The sequence below is a fragment of the Lactuca virosa genome, chromosome 2 (genome assembly GCF_052849685.1).
Source record: "Lactuca virosa cultivar CGN04683 chromosome 2, Lactuca_virosa_CGN04683_v6, whole genome shotgun sequence".
NCBI lineage: Eukaryota > Viridiplantae > Streptophyta > Magnoliopsida > Asterales > Asteraceae > Lactuca > Lactuca virosa.
In genome coordinates, this window is record NC_136427.1 from 212,203,630 (window position 1) to 212,220,292 (window position 16,663).

Sequence of the window (16,663 nt, forward strand, 5' to 3'; positions counted from 1 at the left end):
ATCCTGGGAAAATCCTATATTTTCCCTAATAACATGCTATCCGTCCTAGAGGTAGAGATGCAAGTTTAGAAATCCCTGATTACTATCAGTATATATATGAAAGTAGTTTTATTACTCAAAATAAAACAAATGAAGAGTAGAGTCCGTAAAACCAAAGTTAGTTTATACTTATTTACGAGTCGTATAACCATACTTGATATGACCTAGAGACCTTTATAACGTTCTTCAGGCGTTTAAGCTAAATGACATTTGTCCACCACAGGCATGCCTGCCTAACTGTAGCTAGCAGTTCTGGTGTGGGATTGTCAGTCCCGAATAGATCTATTCATAAATTTCACGCTCTCCCTCCAGGAGACTCTGGTTATACTTAGATAGGATTTAGCCTTGTACACCTAAGGGTACAGTATTGAAGTAGAGCCTCACAATTCTGTATAATCTAGTTTACTAGCGAGAAACAGTATAAAACAATAATTAACCTTGAATAATAGTACTTTATACTCCTGAGAAAATATATAACATAAACTAAATCTGCCATAGTTTATACATATTTACTAGGTTATAACCCGTGGGAACCATGGTTGCTTTTCATAATTAAAATTTTATAATAAAAATTCATAATTAATAATTAATTATTTTAAATAAATTATTAATTAAGAGATCTATATTTTTTATTTTTGTAAAACTATAATCATTTATTATATATATATATATATATATATATATATATATATATATATATATATGAAATTATTTTTCAAGATATATGAGAAAAAATTTATTTGTGAATTAACGAAAAAGAAATGATATTATGCCAAAAAGTGAAACTTTCTATCAAGTCGTCTACAAACATATGAAATATTCACAATCGTCGAAATGATAAAAATGACATAAAAAAGGGTGAAAATGACCAAATTGACCAACATCGCATAGATGTTAGTTTTCAGCTAAAAACTTATACTTTTATATTTTATATAATAAAAAGTATATTAAGAATGACATTAAAATTAAACAAATAATTAAGTATTTGAAAAACTTCAATACCATAAAACCAATAACATATTTGTTTAAATCCATGGAAACCACGGTTGATATATTAAAAAAATTATAAAATTCAAATAAACTACTCGTAGCCACCACAAACATAAATGGTAATATAATGCTTAAATAAGGAAAACTGTGAAAAGTGAAAGAAAACATTTTACTTTGAAAGTTGAATATTGAAATTAAAATGTCTTTTTATAAAATTGAAGATATGTACTTTTATTTTTTTCAATTTTATGACCAAGTTGACTAAAAGGTCAAAATTATCATTTTTACACAAAAAAAAAAACACTATACTTTGATTCTTATGTCGTTTTCATTTTCAATATAAAATTAAAAATTAAAAAATATAAGTTTAATCTTCTACAACGAAGAAAAAGAAAGTTGTCATGAAAAATAAAAAGTTTTCGATGTTCGTCCAACAATAATAGAGTTAGAGTTACATGAAACCCTTCATATGTATAATTTTTTTTCGTTTAACTTAAATAATTGTTTATATATTCAAAGTCAACATTATCTAATTCTGAAGTTTTTGTTTTTAAGTTTTCATAGATATTTTTATAAATACTTTAAAACTAAAATCATAAAACATTAGTAACCTTGTTATTATCAATTCTTTATACCAAATAATATAACATGTTAAAATACAATAATATCTATAAATAAAGATTACATTTTTTATATTTACTTTTTATATATATTAGTTTTTTATTTTATTTTATTTTAAAAATAAAATATATATTAAGTATTCCTTATATTTGGCTTGTTGAAAATTTTTACACTACTACTTGGTTTACTGTAACTTATTTTTATTATTTATAAAATAAAAAACATTAAAAATAAATATTATAACAACATATTTGAATCTTAAAGGGTGCTATGGTCATAGATTGGTCAACTCAACGTAGTTGAATTTAACCGATTCAATTGGTCAAAAAAACCGAATGACATCGTTATACATCAACTAATAAAACATACTAATTTTAGTTTATACTAAATAACTACTATCCTTTTATACATCAAACTTTATGAATGAAATTAGAAAAATAAATAAATAAATAATAATAATAATAAAACAATACATAAAAATACAACGTTCCTATAAAAAAATTGGACAATTGACTACAAAGCCAGCATGCAATTTACAAATATAACCACTTATATTTCGAATGATGACCCCAAACTTGAGAAGATCTCCCACATTAAGCACACCCAACAGATATGTGTATCACCCAAATCAATCAATGAAAACATATAAATTGATCAAACTAAATCCATTTATTGATTTGTATGAGACCTTGAAACCGTGGAGAAAAAAAAAACTACACCCACCAAGCAATTAATAGCAATGATATGTTGTGGCACACCATGAATATCATTATAGATTAAGGCCAAGTAAAGAAGCAACAATTCTGAGTTGATATGAGCATTTAACAGAACCAACACCTGGCGGGTAAAGATGTCATTTCAGAAAAACAATGACAAACCACTGTAGTTAGATAATGCAACATCACTAACCAAAGATAGGAACTGAGAAGGTCCAACTTAGGGGTAAATTTGTTAACTTCTAAGAAAAGAAGGTTTCCCAACAACACCAGGGGTAAAGATGTCATTTCCAACATAGCTCACTATATTAGTATCAAGATCAACCTTCCTCTAGCTTCAATATAACCTGCTGAGATTATGAAACCAAAGTGTGATTGAAACTTAAACCAAAAGTACATTGAAATAACTATCAAAAACTATCAATTTGCTAAATGCTCGGCTCAAGTAAAAAATGGAATTGCAAGAGTATTTGGTTATTATGGGGATTGTGATATTTTTTTTGATGAAACTAAGTTACCATATTGAGAAAGAATATTGTTATATGATGAAACTAAGTTGCCAACCCCTTTAGCATTTTCTTTATTTAGAAAATTGCCCCTACCTATACATTAAAGAGTAGTCACATTTCAAAAGAAAAAGAAAACTAATTCAAAACTAAGCATTACAAATCTCTTCACCTTGCATATTACCTAACATAAAAATCCCATCTGAACATTTTTTTTTCTCAAATACAACCTCTTAAAGCAGCCTTTGTTATGAAAAAATATATGAATTTCCAACTGTCCTAATCCATGACCATAACTATACAATAGTGCACCAGATGCTGTAAATTTTAATATAAAAGCAAATTTGAGTTCATGGATAAATGTAAGAAATCATAGAGTCTTTTCATTTATTTGTGTATTATAGCATAACTAATATTTCTTTTTATTACTACACCGTTCCTTACGTTTTTCTTTCTACTAAGGCATTAGACTTCAAAAATTCTACCTATTATAACATTATACTTTCAAAAAAAAAAAACTTATCTGGGCATTATTATTGTTTCTTCATTTTCTTGGTTTGCCACCACTAAAGGCTATATCCTGCAGTAAAAGTATCAAGCTAATTTTGGGTTAAAAATGAAAGTATCATGTTGTTTTTGGCTTAAAAATGAAAGTATCATACTATTTGTCTTAAAAATTAACGTAGCATTTGAAGAATAATAAAAAACTTCAATCACAACTTCCCATATAAAAAATAAGTAACTTTAAATAACTATTTTAGAAAAACCACAACTTTGGTCCCAATCTCTAATATGCATGCGTAAAAACAATAATATTATTCCTCTTATTTAAATTTCAATTTCAACTAAAAGCATAAACATTCTGTGGCCGTTAATATGCTCTTAAGAATCGAAAACCAGTTTAAGAAAGTGAAAATCTCATTGATTTGATCTACACATTCATTAAAATTCTGCACACAACTTTATCTGTTAATTTGTACGTTCAAATAGGAAAATGTAGATCAATTTCAATCATAGACTGTCCAACCATAGACTCGAAGGATTAATTTTCAAGACAGCCTATAGAAATGGAAGAAGTTGTTGAAGAAAACTGTCAATTTCAATTTTAACACTTTCAATGAGAGGGTACCATTAAATCAAAAGAAGCTATTGAATGAAACTACTAACCTAAAGAAGATGAAGTCGTCAGACCTACAAGAAGAAGAATCCACCGATTAACCTAAAGTATGAAACAATAATTATCTTAAAGTTGATACAAACAACAAATGAACCGAGTAAAATGAGAAAGATGTGTCGAGGGTGAAAGCGAATAGTGTAATTGTGTAAAGGGGAATTCCTGATTTCAAAAAATTGACCCCCATAATTGACGGTACCAGAGGATGTCTGTGGCTGGAAGACGCTTTGCTAGTTGAATACCAAAGGATGAAGAGTGATTGAGGAGGTGGTAGGAGATTCGTGGCTAGGTTTCCTTTTATTTTATATTTTAATATTATTACTATTAAATTCGGACGACATTTTAAAATTCGGTAAACATTATAAATTCGCACGACATTATAAAATTCGAATGAATTTTTTGTCCGTAACTAAAAAATATAAAAAAGATATTTAAAAACCGATTTTATATAGCCGTTTGAATTTATAATGTCTTCCGAATGTTAAAATTTTGTGCGAAATTTATAATAATAATAATAATAATATAATAATAATAATAATAATAATAATAATAATAATTAAAAAAGAATTAAAAACAACAAAAAAACAAAATAGGAAAAAAAACAAAAAAAAAACAACAAAAGACAAAAAATCAAATCAAGGGGGTGAAATTTGAAAAGGAACGGGGATACTTATAGAAAACCCCTTTTTGGATTTCAAATTTTGAAATAAGCCTCTTCTTATCTTTAATTCGTGCAAACTGATAGTAACTTGCCATTTAAAGTCGCCGAGATTTGGGGGATTAGGCTTATTTACAATACAAGCTGTATATCGCGACATGGCAAAATTGCTAAGGAAGTGACACGTGGCGAAATGGCTAATAAATTGACACGTGGCATAGAAAAACTACTCTTTTATTAAGAAGGTAGATTCATGAAATCTGATTTGGTGAAAACTGCCTAGAGGGTTATCCCAAACTATACCCATTATAGTTTAATAGAATTGATATGAAAATGTTTTGTAAAAACCTTTCTGAAAGCTATGAAATTAGATTTCCAATATAAAAGTTTCCCTCATGCTCAACATATTAAAAAGTGATAAAATATCTGAATATGTTATTAAACGTAGATATCGTTGGATTGTATTAATAAGTTTAAAACTTAATAAAATACTTTGAGTTTGGCTTGTATTCCCCCCTGAAAACATTAAAAACACGGAAAATGTAGGGGTATGAACTCACCTGTAGTGAGTGGTTCTGACGTGTGGTTGGAAGAGGAGTGCAGAGTGTCAGGTGTAACCTTGAGCACACAATGATCCTAATAGACACATATAGATATGTATGTGTATGAATTTAGTGTATAGACGACTAAATAAGAAGGGTAACACCCTTATTGGCTAGGAAACTCTAAGATTTATGGGATACAATCACATATGATTGCATAACTAGGGTATATGACCACCCTATAGAGTTTACGGTCAAAGAGGTATGACCATTGGAGTTCACGGTCCAAGTGTTCACGGTCTTAGGTGTTTACGGTCTTAGTGTTTACGGTCTTAGTGTTTACGGTCCAATGACCTTACGGTCATGGAGTTCACGGTCCAATGACCTTACAGTCATGGAGTTCACGGTCTAAGGAGATTCAACCGTAAACTCATCAATCTTGCACAAATGATGGTTTTCAAGGGCTTCATTCAAAGGCATCGGATTCGAGGGACCATGCTTAGCCTTAGGAAGGGTAAAGGCTATAAGAACACCCTTTATAAGGGTTTACGGTCTATGAAGATTCATAGGACCGTAAACTCTTTTGTTCAAGCAAAAAGTGATGATCTTAAGTCCAAAATGAAGGATTTTAACTCGATTCATGAAGGGGAAGATGATACTTACGATTTTTTTTTAAGGCAAAGAAGGTGTTTTCGGTCCAAAACACAATCGTGTTCTTGAGGATCTTGAAGATAACTTAAAGATCTTGGAGGAAACTTGATGAAGGTAGAGAGAGAGTAGAGAGAGAAAGCCTTTGAAGTGTTTAAAGTGTGAAATGAAGGCCAAATACTCTATATATAGGGTAGAGTTCTCGGTCAAAAAGGGGGGTCCACCTGACCGTAAACGGGTTTACGGTCTACACGAGTTTACGGTCGTAAACTCGTCCTGACCGTGAACTCGGTGACTTTTGAGTGAAGGTTCGAGTTTTTTCGCGATTCTGGTTCATTCCGACTCGTATAAAATACATATTATTTATTTAAAACGTAAAGTCTTTCTCAAACTAAGAAATTTGACGGAATTTAATAAAACCCAAATTTTATCAACGGAAATTGGGTAAGGATAACGGAAAAAGTTTTGGGTTGTCACACAAAAGATTTTAAGCAACACCAAAACTACTCAACATCGAAGCCTAGTAAGCGATCAACATACCCCATTAAAAGATCTAAAATCTGAATCTAAATCCACTTCGCCATGTATGCAGGGGAAACAACAATGAACTTTTATGGTTTATCCAGCAACAATAAAAGAGCATCCAGTGAAACTTATATGGTAGTTAATAGGATGATTCTGAATTTAATTATTCACATGTTGATTTTAGTGAGTTTACGCTGAGTGGAACACGTGTAAAAAAAGAATTGAACATTCTCCCATCATCAATCACTTAAGTAACGACATTTTCCTGATGAAGAGTCAAGGGAAAATGTTTCTTAATATCAAATAATTTATGATTGGGCCCAAGTAGAATAAGAATTGCACCCAATGGAAAATTTTTCATTATTTTAAAAACTGTGAGAAAACCATAACAACAACCGATTATAACATTTATGGAGCCTATCAACATTGTGAGAGATCCCTTACCCTGTCACAGCTACCCACACAGTCACATGCATACTAATTAACTATCTTCTTCAAAATGACCAATATACCCCTCCCCACCTCCCATGTGACAACCAACTCTCCTACCACAACCACGTATAGATACACAGTCAAATTCATATATATATATATATATATATATATATATATATATATATATATATATATATATATATATATATATATATATATATATATGCAATCACATACGACACAAACACATAGACGCAGTCACATAAAAATATAAGTATGTTGTTGTTATTGGTTGATAAGAATAGTATGTTGCTATTATTTGTAACAATAGATAACGTCAGTGCTATTATTGGATTAAAAGGTAAATATACACAATTGATTGTAATGTACTTTTTTATAAAAAAAAAGAAAAAAAAAAAAGAAAAAAACTTTTCTGGTTATACTTAGTTGTTAGATGACACACAGGTCAAAAAAAACTTAGATTCTCCTGTAAAGTATAAACACAAGAAAAATCAAGGCACTTTGTTATAAACATGAGCAACATACTTTGTTCTTGGAATGAAATTATGTTAATTACCGTTTACTAAAAACTTAATATTAAGATGAAAATGGTGATACGAAATTTCTAAACTGACCTTCACGAAAGAGATGGCTTCATTTTAGTAATTCACGATGGAGTTGGGAGTGACAATGAACCATTGATTGAAAACTATATAATTATATTTTAGTAAATGCCAAAATAAAAAATAAAAGACACACATATGCTCTATGTGAATGTTGGAGCTCCAGACATACTGGATCATGATCATTTAAATGACATCTTTCCTTTCATAACCATCACCTGTTTTGCGTGGAATCTAAGTAGTATAATTACTTCACATACAATAGAAAAAAGTAACTAAGATATCATTATCATCATTATCATTATATATTTATAAAGGAAACATTTTTCCTTTCACCACATTCATTTAAAACTCCCATTCTTTTTTCTTTTCACCACATTCATTTGAAACTCCCATAACTTTTCAATTTCTTTATAATAATAATAATAATTTGGTAAATTAGGTTAAATAAATATCAAAGCTAAAGTGTAACCATATATAAACTAAATTTCAATATTAAAATAATATATTTACTTCTACTTATAAAATTATGTTTTTTAACTTTTAACATATTATATTTAATTTATTAGTTTTAATATATTGTTGGATGTAAACCATTATCATTTTAAAGGTATAATTTTTGATCAATTTGTATAAAATACTTAAATTATTAATTAAAATATAACATTGCAGGGTCAACTTAAATATAAATTTTAGTATAACTTAAACAACCCAAATAATATTTTATAAATAGTTAAAAGTGATAAATTGTAGTGTCTTTCTAATAATGATTATAAGTTGGGTAATAAGCTTAAATAAATATCAAACCTAAAGTGTAATCATAAATAGACTAAATTTCAATTTTAAAATAATATCTTTACTTCTATTTTGAAAGTTATGTCTTTAAATTTTAACATATTATACTTAATTTATTAGATTTAAAATGTTGTTGTATGTAAACCATTATCAGTTTAAAGCTACAATTTTTGAACAGTTTGGACAAAATACTTAAATTGTTAATTTAAATATAACATTACAGTGTCAACTTAAATATAAATTTCAGTTCCACTAAAAAAATAAAGAATTTTTGTAAATAGTTAAAAGTGAGAAATTTTAGTGGTAAATGCAAAAACTAAATTGTAATATCAATTTAACTAAAATATTTCTTAAAGATAGTTTTATAATCGTTAAAAATTTTCAAATAAATAGCTTAAAGTAACTCACAATAACAATAGTTAAAAATAACTCTATATAAATGATTATATTGTTACCTTTAAAATCAAAAAAATAATGTTTGATGTTTTAAATAATTATAATGATAGAAGTTAAAACATTAAGCAAATAAATATTAAAAAATTAGTTAACAATAACAACAACTATAAATAATATTAAACCATATATAATATTTAATTTTATTAATATGTAACTCGCGGGTAGAAGTCATTCAAACGATTCAGATTATGACACTATAATAGATGTATATATTATCATATAATTCAAAATAATCAATATATTATATCAATTTAGTATACGAATTATTATATCAAATTTAACAACAACATTAATGTTATATTTAAAAAAAATATATATTTAAAGACTTCAGCTATATAGATGTTTCTGCGCATTACAATGTCAACTCAAATATAAATTTATGTTCTATTTAAAAAACCAAAGAATATTTTGTAAATAGTTAAAAGTGATAAACTATAGTGATAAATGCAAAAACTAAATTGTAATCTCAATTTAACTAAAATATTTCCTAAATATATTTTTATAATCGTTAAAAGTTTCCAAATAAGTAGCTTAAAATAACTTACAATAACAATAGTTAAAAATAACTCTATAAAAATGATTATATTGTTAGCTTTAAAATAAAAAAACAATGTTTGATGTTTTAAATAATTATAATGATGAAAATTAAAACATTAAGCAAATAAATTTTAAAAAATTAATTAACAATAATAACAATTATAAATAACATTAAATCATATATTATATTTAATTTTATTCATGTGTAACTCGCGGGTAGAAGTCATTGAAACGATTGAGATTATGAAGTTATAATAAATGTATATATTATCATATAATTCAAAATAATCAATATATTATATTAATTTAGTATACAAATTATTATATCAAATTTAACAACAACGTTAATGTTATATTTAAAAAAACATATATTTGTAAATACTTCAATTATATAGGTGTTTCTGCGCAACACGCGGGCATTCGCCTAGTTTTACAATAAAAGAATGTACACTACACTAACCACACAAATATATTTATTTCCATCCAATTCAAATAAATCATGGTACATTACATGTCCATTCATTCATAACAGGTTCATTCTAAAAGTAAAAAAAAAAAATCTTATTAAGTTGATTTCTTCCACAGTTACTTATGCAATTCATATAAGACATAGAGTTTGTTACGGATTTTCATACAATCTTTGTTGGAAAGTTTATTATTATTAGAGCTTACCTAGAGTAAGGTCCAAAACATTTCTTGCTGTATAATATGTCTCTACATCATGGCATAATAATATAACAGATAAGAACAAATTTAATGAAGGAACATTATAATTAAAAGGATATTTAAGTCTTACATTAAGCCAATTTGTGGTTAAAATATGCTAATTTCATGTAATGGTATTCCAACAGGGATGCGAAAATCATGTTTTGTAGTGTATTGATTATATTATGTAACAAAAATATGTTCTTTAAGTTAATTTTAAGATTTTGTGAAATAATATTAAAAAAATTACCATCGAGTTCTCCTCTGTTTACAAAAGTGTGAGTGTGATCCTTGAGAAGGAGGTTCTTTTCAACACCAACCTAAGTAAGTTACATACAAAGCCCATAAAACTTATCACATAATCATAACATTCATTTTCAGAAACTGAAACCGGTCAATCCCTAGTGTAAAACAAAGTATTTAACATTTTTCAGAAGACAAAAAAAATATTATTATACCTCAACTAATTCTCCCATCCTGGACTAAGAACAACATACCTCAACTTAGGGATCCTCTTCGTGCTCTTTAAATTTTTTTACCAAATATTACAAACTAATCATGCAGCCATGTAGAGTATCATTTCAACTCCTATAGTCAACACTTTTTAAGTAATCCATCGAATCTCTAAAATATATCAAAAAATTATCAGCCTTTAAAGTCATAAATAGATTGACCTGAACAACAAACAAACATGAAAATTGTAACATCCCGATAATAAGGTACTTAAAATTTCAACCCTTTAATTTATTATATTGCGTTTTGGTCCTTAAGTCCAAGAAAATATGCATTGGAGCCTTAGTGGCATTTTCATAATTTTGGCAGTGAAGAGTACAACATGCGTACTAGTGTGTACGTCGAGCGTACTAGGGCGCGCCCTAGTACGCTGGGCGTACGTCTATGCACGCAAGGCGTACTTGCTAAATGAGGAAACCCTAATTTTTAGGGTTTGGCTGGTATTTTAAGCATCCTTATGGCCTCATTTCCCTTCACCTTAACAGCCTCCACTCTCTCTTCGTGATTGTAACCCTAGAACCACCTTCTGAAGCCTTTTCAAGCATTAAAGTGTGTGTTTGTGTGCTTAGAAGAAGAAGGAAGGAACCAAACTCATCTTGGAGGGAAGAAGCACCTTGGATCTGGGATTTATTCTTCATTTGCATGTCTCCTAAGGTATAAAGCTTCCACCTTTGTCTTCCAATCTTGTAGATCTAGAAATGGGGTTTTTATGTTACTTTTTGGTCCCAAATGTCTCATCTTGTGCATGGCTTGTTCTTGTCGATTTGAGTTGTCCTTTAAGACCCTAGGAGGGGTCCTAAGCCATAAAAATGAAGTCTCATTGGTTAGAATTGCTCCATGCATCTTGTGGAAGCTCTTAATGGATTAAGACCTTGAGTTAAGCACTTTTTGGACTTGTAAAGTCATAAAGTTGGAAACTATATGACTCTAGAGTGTATTTGAGCCTTAGATATGGAATATGGACTTAAGTGCTTAAGCCATTAAGCACTTGTTGGATTTTGAAAGATGCGAGGGTACGCCCCGCATACTCGAAGTTTGCCCCATGTACTCGGTCAACCACCCCGATTGTGGTCAAGCTGCGAGGCCTCGTGTACGCCAAGCATACCTCCGGAGTATGCCCCACGTACTCGCACTAGGTCAGCCCTAATGAGTTGACTCGGTTGGGTTGACTCAGTTGACTTAGTAGGTTTGACCAGTTGACTTTGACCAAGTTTTACCTTGAGGGTATTTTGGGTATTTTGGGATTTTGATGGAATTGGTCATTTGGTGGAAATAGGTGTCAGTTAGAGAGTTGAGATTCAGAGTCGGGACCTTATCAGTTTATGTTCATATAGCGAGGTGAGTTTTCCTCACTGTACTTTCAGGTCGAAGTCACCAAGGTCGGCCCATTGGATTGTTATCCTGGTTATTGCATGTTGGTATGTTGTAGAGATCTATTAAATCAGTATCCTGGTATCTAGGATGTATGATATGCTTATTGATCTGTAAGATTTGTTTGATTTTGTATTGACTGGTTATATATGTTTATTTGTTATGTATATGTCGACATGTTATGTGTGGTTGGGTTGAGGCAGACCAGTGGAAACTGAAGGCCAAGAGACCCAGGGCGGTCCGGATAGACTGAAGGATCGAGAGGCGGACCAGTCAGACCGAAGACCCGAAGAACGGTCCAGATAGGCTGAAGGCCCGATGAGGCGGTACAGTCATGCTGAAGGTTCTGTGAGCGGTCCAAATAGGCTAAAGGCCCGGTGAGGCAGTCTAGTCATGTTGAAGACTTTGTATGCATGATGTTTGTTGTTGTTATATGTATTTGTGTGTTGGTATTTTGGGGGAACTCACTAAACATTGGCTTACAGTTTTGGGTTATGTTTCAGGTACTTCAAAGGACTGCGGGAAGGCGAAGGCGTGACCGTACACATCCTCATGTTTTGGGACTTATGTTTTTTCGGAACTCTGATGTTGAAATACTTTTGAAAACTATGTATGTAACTAATTTATGAAAGTGGTTGGTTTTAAAAGTTTAAATTTACCATGATTTTTTACAAGTGTTACAAAAACACTCTTACCAACATAAACCAAAAAAATCAAATTCAGATCCATAAACTAAAAACTACAAAAAATATAAAAATAAAATAAAATAAAATAAAACTAAAGTACGATTTAAGATTGAATGCAGAAAGTTGCGCAAACACATGATTTGAACATGACAATTCATATAAAAACTTCCAATAAAAACAACTCTGATTCAATTCGGTAGAATGTTTACCTCTGATGAAGAAATTGGAACTTGACAAAGGTTGGTCATCACACATTTCTTTATGTAACATTTCGTTTAAAATAAAATGAATAAAAATTAAATAGATAAATAAATAAATAAAATGAATAATAAACCCTAAAACCCCGAGATGTAATTTATATATTTATTTTATTTTATCTTAGCCCTAAATCCGTAATAATTGATCAGTGTTAGCCATAAGGAGTTAAATGTTACAATTTCTGGAAATTGGGATCTATATTGTAACTTTTGGACTTGAATTGTTATGAAATCTAAAAGTCAGGGGATGTTTGGTAAATTGTGGGCGTGAATTGAAAGGAATAGAGGGGGAGGGGCCGAAATTGTCAAAATGGTATGAAGTTTAAGTTAGAGATGGGGCTTAAAACCCATCACTACCCCTCCCTTCCCCTTGTCACATACACCCGAAACCCTAACCCTAAATCATCCTTCAGCTGCCACCTAATCTCCCCCTCATCTCCAGCCGCCGCCGTCAACAACGTCGCCATCGTGAGCCGCCGGGTACCATCGTTGCTGCTTCTGTTGCCGCCGCCGACGACGAACCGCGAGTTGACGCCATTGCATTAGGGAGGCCGGAAGAACGAAATTGTAGTTGTCGTTGTTGTTGTTCTCAGTTAAAGACGCACAAACCTTTCACTTCTCCTTCTCCGTTTCTGTTTTGTTGCTACATCACCGTTGCCGCTCCAGCGGCTGTTCCGTTGCCACCTTCTCGTCCGACTGCCACACGCCACCGCGAGGGTGGGTAAGTTTGGGTGTGTGTTTTTGTGTTGGATGCTCGTGTGGCGATGGGTGTGCTTGTTTCAGTCAATGTCGCGTGTGTGGGTGCGTTTTTGTTGGCCGGAAAACGAAAGGACCACCATGGCAGCCAACCATGGTGGTTGCCGCAAGTTTGCTGCCCTTCTGCCACCATCAGCCACCGTGTGAGGTGGCTGTGTGTGTGTGTGTAATGTAGTGTGAGTGAGCATATTTTAATTGTGTAAGGTTGTATGGACATTCTTGGCCGGAAATTGAAGAAAAACCCACCACCACCACCACCACCGTGAGGTGGTGGCTTCCGCCGTCTGCCACCATCTTGGTGGTTGTATTGGACATTTTGATATTCTTTTTGGTGCTAATGTGTGTGAATGATGTAAGAACTTGTATGTGTGTTTGGATTGTTGGAATTATCACTTGAACCGCCGCCGACCACCACTGCCCGAGGTGGCGGTGGGTGGTGCCCGATTTATTAAATATATATTTATTTAATTAACTAATCATCCAATCTTAGGAGTTGGAAACCCTAATTAGGGTTTAGAAAACCCTAATGTCAAAAAACCCTAGTTTTTGGAGTTGGTCGGGACCCACGTTAAAGCTGTTAATTAAACTTTAAATAATACTTAATAATGCCCCTACAATTAACTTAATGCAATATTGGACTTAATGGATCAAGTCCTTAAGGAGTTAAGTGTGGAACACTAACCCTAGTTATCGTTTTATGTGAAAACCCTAGAATCGGGGAGCTCTATTTTGGACAATGATCGGGAGCGTATTTGGGCTATTAATTGGATTATTATTACACTCAAGAATGAATAAGTCAACCTTAATCAGTCCTACCCTTAGGTGATTAAGTCCTTAATGGGTTAAGTGTTCTTACTTAACCCTGATCGTCATTTTATGTGAAACCCTAATCGTCATTTCATGTGAGGTGGTCACTGTTGCAAGTGACTATGACTTGTGATCGGGTATTGACTCAAGTATCTTCCTGTAGGGGATTGGAAGTGAGTTGAAGCTGGTAGAGTCCTTCATTGCTACAGTGGTTATCTACGCGTATATCGAGGTGAGTTTCGCCTCACTATACCCGTGGGTCGAAGGCACCAATGATGGCCCACTAGTTTTGGTTATCTATTAGTAGAGGGATACCTTAGGGATTGTATATAGTCATGTAGGATAGTCTGAGGACTCTTGATCCAAGCTATCCAACTCGTTCCTCGTTTGGTTGTGGTTCTAGAGTAGGATCATCTGTCCGGGTGACTATCTCACATATGAGTACATACGGCCATGCATTACTTGAATTGTCGATATTTAGTATGTTGCTATGTTATAGTGACCTATTAGATCTGTGTTCTGGTATTGAGTATGCTGCTATGTTGTAGTGGTCTGTTAGATTTGTGTTATGGTATTGAGTATGATGCTATGTTGTAGTGGTCTGTTAGATCTGTGTTCTGGCATCGAGTATGCTGCTATGTTGTAGTGATCTGTTAGATCTGTCTTCTAGTATTGAGTATGTTGCTTTGTGGTAATAATCTGTAGAATTGTATGTTATATGTGCTTACTGGTTATCATCTATGGAGTGCCCTTAGGGACTGTCTGTGGTCATGTAGGATACCCTGAGAACTCTTGGTCTAGGCTTTCTTTCATGTTCCTTGTTTGGTTGTGGCTCTAGAGTAGGATCATCTGTTTGGGTGGCTATCTCACCTCTGGTTACTTATGGTTATGTATTCTACGGGGGTTAACTAGTAGCGGGACTGTATGATGTGAGAGGATTAGTAGGCAGTAGTGAGTTGTATGATTGCTGTTTGCCTGTATTATGTGCCTACTTGATCGTGATTGTTTATATGTCGACATATTGTGTTTGGTTTGTGTTGAGGCGGTCCTGCTTTGTACGGTAGGCCAAGATACCCGGTGTGGGTCGGCTGTAAGCCGTAGGCACGGAGGCTTGGGAAGAACGGTAGGGTTGAGGCAGTAGGCAAACAAACCCTGGGTATTCCAGCCCGATGGCTGATTGGACCTGTTGTATACTGCCATTCCAACCTGGGGTATTCCATCCCGGGGATGACTGGACCCGGAGGTTGACTGGGCCTGGGGTATTCCAACCCGATGGTTGACTGGACCCGACATGTTTGATTGTATATGTGATCTGTTTATCTGGTGGTATTTTGGGGGAAACTCACTAAGCTTTATGCTTACCCAGTTGTTTATGGTTTTAGGTAACATCGGTTATTGCTGGAAGGCGAAGGCGGGACTGTACACACTCATTAGCAACATTGAAGATTCTGCGTTTCTACAATACTCTGATTTTTAATAAATGTAATTCGGAATAAATGGTTTTCTTAATTAATGGATTAATAAATTGGGAAGTTTTAACTTAATAAGAATGAAAATTTTTTGTTGTAAAAATGGGACGTTACACTTTAATTTTGTCAGCTGTTGCAATCATCCAATCAGTAAAACTCATAGCCGGTTTTGCTGCATATGTCAAGGACTTTGATGTTTCAAACAAACAAAACATGAATATTAACCCTAAGACTTGAATGTTCAAAAAAATCCAATATATCAAGCCATATTCTAAAAATTGAATATACAATGAAATAAAAAACTAATAATCCTTATGAACCATTTTTAAAAATCTCCTTAGTTTTTTCAGTGTCACAGAAACATTCAAACTAACAAAATTGGGGAGCAACAATGAACCTAAACACAAACAGGTTTCATCGACATGATTTTATTAACTTTTGCCTATTTGACCTGTTAACATTAACAGTATTAAATAACCCAAATGACTCAATTTTTATAATAACAATTTACCCTTAAACTTGAAAAGAGGCAATGAAGCTTATAAACTGACGAATAAACACTTTATATCAAAGAACAATATAAGACCCCTAAAATTCGCAAAATATTACCATTTCCTTTATTCATCCCAACCAATGGAGATTGCTACAAAGCATCTTCATTATTCAACACCACATTTCCTATAAATCTGATGTCAGATAAAAGAATGACAAAATTAGAGCAAAAAACATTATCGATTAAAACAACAACATTGTTGGATCATATCCAGATAACAAACACATGATATATGAAGCAGATGTTGTCCAAACTAAGAGGCTCTTGCAAACTCGACAATT

General features: G+C 32.1%; 1 long non-coding RNA gene across 1 annotated transcript; it reads right to left on the reverse strand.

Moving 5' to 3' along the window:
* Positions 1-2,092: 2,092 nt before the first annotated feature.
* On the reverse strand, positions 2,093-4,346 carry LOC145160142 (uncharacterized). The gene is made up of 4 exons (XR_013738030.1): positions 4,246-4,346; positions 4,040-4,091; positions 2,560-3,452; positions 2,093-2,487 (listed from the first exon to the last, which is right to left on the reverse strand). It is a non-coding gene; the product is annotated as an uncharacterized LOC145160142 (long non-coding RNA).
* Positions 4,347-16,663: the final 12,317 nt, after the last annotated feature.